Genomic DNA, 7,583 nt, shown 5'->3' on the forward strand with positions numbered 1-7,583 from the left:
CTCAGCTTTTTATAAATGCAGCTGTTTCTGAAAGGGCTGGATCCCCATGGTCCTTAATGCCAGTGGCAGCAGCTCAGACCTCTGTGTTTCCAGTCACTGCTGAAGATCACCAGCATCCACTTATGAGCAAGTTCACAGGAAAGACCAAGAAATAAGGAACAATTACTCTAATCCCAAACTGTACTGACTGGATAATTAGTTGGAGACAAGGAATGTCAGTCCAAAATCAGAAGGGAATAAATGTGCACAAGTCAGAGAAAAATACCCTGATGTCTGCTTATGCATATGGGGTTTATGAAATGGCCCTTTGTCCAAGATTAACTTGCATAATTAAAATTAGATTTCTCATCACCCCCTTCCCATTCTTTTCTCCTGTGGCAATGCTGTACCAGATCCTGACTCCATGTTGGTGCTGAGACGGACTTGATTGAAAGAGAAGTTTTCTCATTAAATCTGATAATAACTGCCCATCTTTCTTTCTCAGGGAATAAGCATTCAGAAGAGGTCAGATGTGAGTAACAATTTAAGTATTACCTGCTCACTGAGATATCTCACCAGCAGACTTCCAGATATGTAAGGATTCATTTTGAATAGATCACATAGATCTATTTTCAAATGCCATACTAAATCTGATATTAAGGTACCAAAATGAGGATTCTAACACAAATGTAGCTGTTTTCACATGCATAAGTACCCAGTCAGGTATTATCCTAAAGTGTCCTTATATTTAAAAAAGGTAGATATTCTATACCTGATAGCAAGTACAAAAACATAACTCATTGGCTTCTTGGTCTGAAACATCAGTAAAAATATCTAATAGAAAAGGTCGTTTTCAAAACTGAATTGATCATAAGAGAACCTGCAAAAAGAGGAGCTGTTTTCTTACGTGGACCATGACTTATGTGAAAAATGCCCTTTTTTGCCCAATTGTAAATTAAAGAAGTTTCATTGGAAGATCACAAACTCACCATAACAGCCTGAATTTATGTGAATTTTTGCAGTAGCAAAAGTCTTGTGCAAGACTTTATGGACAAAGATGCGAGTACAGACATGCAGAAAGCCTGCAAACCACTGAATATGTTTAAAACCCCCTTGAGTTCCCTGATTCAGTACACCTGCTTTAGGGGCCTAAATACAAAAAATGTAAGAGCAGAGTCAGACCATTTCACTGTCATTTCTGTAGTTCCACCCAGATTTCAAAGTTATTATTTAAAATTACCAATTTGTCTTTTAAGCCCCAAATACTGCTAATAGCAGATTACACATTAAGTTGCTCTAACAGGTCTAACTCCCACACAGTGAACACTGCAACACAGAATGGGAACCCCGGGGAAATCTGATTCCCAGGCAGGAAAGTTTAGACTCTGAAGCTGCAGAAAGAAAGAGAATAACAAATCATTTGAACATGGAACAATATTTTCTCCCAATAAAAGTCTACTTCGAGAGTAGCTTATTGGAATGAGGTAGGGGATTAACCTATATCCCCTTAATTTCTACTTTGGCATGGCTCTTTCTTCCTTAGCTCACTGTCAGTGTGGAAATTCAGGGCACCAATAAGCAAAGTCAAAAATGTTCCAAATTGTCCTGGAGATTTACTACTGCGCTGACTCTGAATTATTCCTGATTGTTTTCATCTTCAGCCTCGCTTTTACAGCATGCACTTAAAGCTATTTGCCTTCCCATTTTTGCTACCATGTCTCATAAATAAGCACATGCCTTCATATCTTCCATATCTCTTTCTTAATGCCTTCTGTTCTAATTCCCTGTCCTCTACCACTCCTGTGATACTATGCACTTCTAAAAAATTTTTTAGCAAATGAGAATTATACAGTTGAATTATACTGCTCATAAAATCTTGGCATAGAAACCTGGTTGTAAAAAGCCACCCTGGACAATTCTAGTTAGATTGTTTTCCTCTGTGCAAAACCATTCCCTTAAGAATTGTTTCTATAAATCTTTTTTTTGCACCCCCAAAAAAGTAATTTGTAAAAATATTATGAGAATAACTGTAAAACTATTCATAGTTATTACATACTATAAAATATGGAAAAAGGAATGTCTGCACTTGAAACCTACAGTTATCTATGGCAGCACCTGGGTCACTACAGCCTTTCCCTCCATGCACCACAGTTGCCATAGCTCAAGGTTACATTAAAGTACATAGCAAATATTATTAAGGCAAGAGAATGTTTGAAATAAGACTTTGGGCATATCTGTTTTCCCCATATGAAAGAGAGGATGAACAATTTTGTGTTAAAAACATTTGCAGAAATATAAGGAGCATATGTTACTGTGTTTCCCCAGCCTGTTCACTGAACTGTTCTCAGAGTACTTTCTACTGGCAATTTGTAATAATATATTGTTTGATTTAGTTCAAGAGCTCTGAGAAGACTTATGCCCCAGGTTTGCATAAGCTGCTTCCCTTAACATCATGCTCTAGTCCTTGAAAAATCCCAACATGTCTCCAGTTTTTGTGTGTTCCACTGGGAAGGCAAAAATAAATTAGTGCATAGCAGATAGTTCTGCTAGTGGAACTGCACTCACTCTGTGGGCACCTGCCTTAAATTGTGCCATACAAATGCCCACCGCAACCTTCTGCATTAAAATTGTCCAATTCTTAAACTCCATTTCAGGTTGCAAGCAGAGCCCTCAGCAAAAAATTAAACATTTTTCAGCAATTATCTTTCTTTGCTGAGTGATCAAAGGACTCAAACTATTCATCTCAAATCAAGAATTTTGGAAGATTTTGAATTTGAGTTTGCTAAATATGCTCAGTATAATGAATACTTGGGCATACAAATAGTGTTGTGAGCTATCAAGAGCCCCTGGACTACAAAAGGAGAAAAGATACAATCTAGAAGCATCTCCAGAATTGTCTTCACTGTTCACTAGAGCCTTTTAGCTGTCTCTTTTCTTTACAATGATGATACCTGTGTTAGTGAGAGGAAACAGAAGACTTTCACAGTAATTAGTTGCATTCAAGAGATGCCATGACCTCAAGGAGGATAAAAGCTGCAGAGAACTCCCAGCAGGTAAATATGCTCCACAACACAGACAAAAGCCCATTCTCAGGCTCCTCATTTACCACATGTCAAGAATGGTTTACACTGTATTATCTCAGATTTAGACCTTGCTCTTGCCACTATGAAAGTTTATGCTGCATTTCATGGAAGACAGAAGATCACTACAAACTACAGAAGTACCCCAGTGATCATTCCAGAGATCATTCCAAAGACAGATTTCCCATTTCTGTCAGGAGGACAAAATAAAAGCAAAGATGTGCCATTAGTACCAACAGGCCTTTTCAATACAATAAAAATGTACCACTAATAGTTTAACCAGCTGGTTAATCAATATTTTCATCTTGGATGAGTTAGACTGTAACAAGGCACGTGCTCAAGCAGGCTGAGCTGTCATGTATCTAGATCCCCTCTTCAAATGTCAAGTCCCTTAAAGTTTCCCAGTTTGGGATGAAATAACTCAAAATAATGCAGCAGGACATTGCCTTTCCTAACTGTCCCACTCTTAAGTTCAAATCCATCAGTTACCTTTAGAAATGGTGAAGCAAATAGATCTAGTATACATGAACTGATCAATAACTAAAGTCAGGATCTGTTGTTATGGAGGGCAGGAACCAGCTCCCACCTGTTCAGGGTTGAGCTTGACACCCTTTTTCTCTTCATTTCTACAATGAATGATGAAACTCCCCATACTCCAGGTCCAGAGAGCCTAGCACCTAAAAACTGGCAGTAGCAGCAGTGCACATAACAACCCAAGCCCAGGGTGGAAAAGCCACTCCATAGCTACATGGCTACAGATTAAAATCTTAACACAACTTTAGGGAAGAAAGGCAACAAATCTTGTCATTAGCAACAAGCATCTTGAAAACCCAAGTTATTGCTTTGATGACAGCATTGTGTGAATTGCAGTAAGAAAGCATCTTCCACAAACATTTTCCTGTCAGTGACAAAGCCCAGTTTGCAACACTACATTTGTTCTCTAATCAAAGGCAAGAGAGAGTTGATTTCAAATGTCAAAGCTGAGCTAAGCAAGCCTTTTTACAAAAAAAAAAAAAAAAAAAAAAAAAAAAAAAAAAAAAAGAAGATTGTTTAAATCCTTTTGCTCTTACTTACTGAAGATTTCAAAGACAAAAGGAATTTTACCTTCACATTTTGCCCAGCACTTTGCTGAGATTTACAATACCTAGTCTCTTTCCTGGCACACATCTAAAAGGAAAGACAGAGTTCACAAAGGAGACAACAATTTTCAATGTTTTCTTCTTAGTGCTGTCACGCCCTAGTGCCTGTGTGTCTCTGATATTCAAAGTCTTTCCCTGATTTCATTACAGAACACCTGGCTACACTGAGGCATTGCACTACATACTGTAGTTTTTCTGTAGATAAATGCGGTGCTAGTGAAATCTTTTAAGATGAAAATGAAGCTTAAAATCTTGGAAAGAGACATGCAAACATTGCTACCCTTTGAAACATTCACTTATTAAGTCAGGCAGTGTCTCTCTATCAAATATATCCAGAGAACGTTATGCATATTTGTTGGATGTTGGGGTTTTTTTATTTTCTTTCCTTGTTATTTGTGGAAATTTTTCCCATTGAATTGCTAGGAAGCACTGATGGCTGTGTGCTTGAGATGGCAGGGAGGGGGAGCTCCTCTGGTTTTTTATCGGAGTTTCTGGGGTGGGGGGCGTGGGGTAGGGAACAGAGATACTGCCAGAATAGAGGCAGGTAAAAAAACGTGTCTGTGGAGTTGGGAACGCTCACTATCTCTCTCTGCTGGGCTTCAGACGAAAATGGTTGGACCTGTTGGGAAAGGAATTTACTGCCAGCACCATCACCCAGAAGGCAAACTTTCTTCTGCTGCTGGGCCCCCTGCCCTGCCAGGACATCCCGCAGGTTGTCCTGGAGCTATTGCCGTGGAGTTTCTGATATATCTCATCGACCGCCCTGGGATTTCTGCTCATCCCTGCCCTTCCAGCCTGCTGCGTCCGAGAGTCCTGTTGGGGCACAGGGCTCGGCTGCCCCGGGGTTTGTGGAGCGAAGCCTCTCCTCCTCCGTCCTTCCTGGTCTGGGCCCAGCCGCCATCGCCGCGCGCTCCCCGCGCCGCCCCACAGCGCCCCCTGCAGCCCCGCGGGGATCACTGCACCTGCCCTGCCCGCCGGGAGCCAGCAGCGCCCCTGGCGGCTGTCACCGGAACTGCAGCAAGGGGAAAGTGCCGCAGCCCCAAGGCTGGGACTGGGTTCGGGTTCTGGGGCTGGGCTCCAGTTCTGGGGCTGGGTTCGGGCTCTGTTTGGTGTTAGTGCCAGAGTGGTTGTTGTTTGTTTGCTTTGTAATACATACTAATAAGGAACTGTTATTCCTGTTCCCAAATATTTGTCTGAGAGCTCCTGAATTTCAAAATTATAATAATTTGGAGGGAGGGAGTTTATATTCTCCATTCCACAGGAGGCTTTCTGCCTTCCCTAGGAAGACACGTCTTGTAAACCAAGACAGCATGACAGATTTCAATACTGAAGCCTTTTACTGATACCCACATTACTGATATGTATAAACAATGGGGAGGTAAAGAAGAATTCTTAATGCTTCCTTTACATATTGGGGGGGAAAAAAATAAATGTAAGGTGTAAATGACCAGGCTAGAAGGCACCTGTCCTCATGCAGATGACTTTTTTGGGCAATGACTAAGAAAACCATTCAGGCTGCACTGCGGCCTGGGGCAAGGCAGACTGAACCATCAAAAGCATTAAGAACTCACTACATCTGCTCAGCCGAGGCATCCTTGCAACTCTGTGCTCTGTTAAAGGGAATTATAAATTTGCAACCAGGTAGTTTTCATCCAAGTTATAAACATTCAAAAAAAAACCCCCAGAAACCTCATCTTGTACCTGCTCAGTAGAGCTAGTTACAGCTAATTAATTCCTGCGTTTTTGTGTTCTTACATACTAGATGGCTTGGTGAGCTATTCCAGTACTTCCCAAGAGGACATTTTAGAGGACATTTTCTGGCAAGTTCCTTAGAGAGACTGATACCACTGGCAGTTTGGCAGCAGCTTCACTATGAACAATGAACAAATATCACTGACAGGTTCAGCAGTTTCTCTATCCCAGGAAACATACTTCTACCTTGGTAGGCCAACACAGTGACCATAATAAAAATGCAGATCCAAGTTCCAATATTTATCCATAACTTCAGAACCTCTTTGGAGCTTAACTCCAGAGAAGTAATTTCCATGGAATTCCAGCAAGACTACATTGCAAATGAATAATCAGACTTTAGATCCAAATACAACTCAAAATGAGGAATCACTTTGGCATCTGTGTCCCCTGTATGTTCCACAGGAAAAATGAGGCATCCATTTCACAGATTAAATGGCCCATACCAAGATTTATATTTAAAACGTTATTGGTAAAGGTGGCTAACAGCTAAACTCAAAGAGCACATAAAGCTAAAACAGGGCTGAAGACTGAATTGTCAAAAAGTAGGTGTTCTATAATTTTCTGCAGAAAAGTCAAATTTATGTTGGGGGAAAAAAAGGACTATTTGTGCAATTAGATGTTGACAATAGTCAGGAATTATTAAAAAGAGAGGAATTCATTTCAACAAAGCCATTGGATCTGAAGCTTCCACGTATGCCTCTACTAGCAGTCTCCTCTTAGATGTTTTTCTTTTAATCTTTAAACTCAGAACATCTACTTATTTCCAGTCCTCTGCCAGAGTTCTATACACTGCTTTACATTCAGCAGAGGCCACAAGGAAGATGGTAAATTGTCTTCCCAGTTTCTTCGCACATCAGTAGGAGGAAGTAGTGTTAAAAAAAGAAAAAAAAAGTTTGATTGACCTCCATTAAATGTAACTCAGATTAGATCTGGCCTTCATTGAACATGAGCATAAGTCTGTCCCAGCTGATTTCTAAACATCTGTGAAAGGGGCTTCTATATTGTGATAAATAGGTATGATTCGTGCTGATAAAAACTGAAACAGTAATCAATATTGATACAGTAATTAATATTTGAGAATAATAAAACAGTTAATAGTTAAAAGTTGTAATGCCAAAGAAGAGAGGGAAAGGAGGGGCTCCACCCCTCCCCCCCCCCTTCCCAGCAGATGTTCATCAAGGACCAAAGGAAAGAAGCTGAAGATACAGTTGCTAAAAATGACCAAGAGCCTGGTTGGGTCCAAGAAAATGCTAATTATAAGGGACTTATTGCTTTGATATGTAGATGCAGTGATACGTTAGTCTTGGCTTACATTGTACTGGCTTGGTGCGCATGTGTAACCCAAAGGTGAATTAAAGGACAACGAAGAAGACTACAGAGCCTTCATCAGCGACGACCCCCAAAGACTTGTGCGACCACCAAACCGAGTGGTGGCGCATGCGTGGTAAAGATGGTAATGAAGGCGGAGACAGAAAAGTGACAAACTGAAAATAGGAGGAGATGGCATTGAGACATGGCATATAAGGGGTGACTTTCTCTTGGCAAGCTTGTACGTGAAGTGGCAAGGGTCATTGAACCCTGCCCTCCGTACCCCAAGGCTGTTTTTGCTTATGTGCTATTATTTGAACCAAAT

This window comes from Melospiza georgiana, chromosome 15, assembly GCF_028018845.1.
Source record: "Melospiza georgiana isolate bMelGeo1 chromosome 15, bMelGeo1.pri, whole genome shotgun sequence".
NCBI classification, from domain to species: domain Eukaryota; kingdom Metazoa; phylum Chordata; class Aves; order Passeriformes; family Passerellidae; genus Melospiza; species Melospiza georgiana.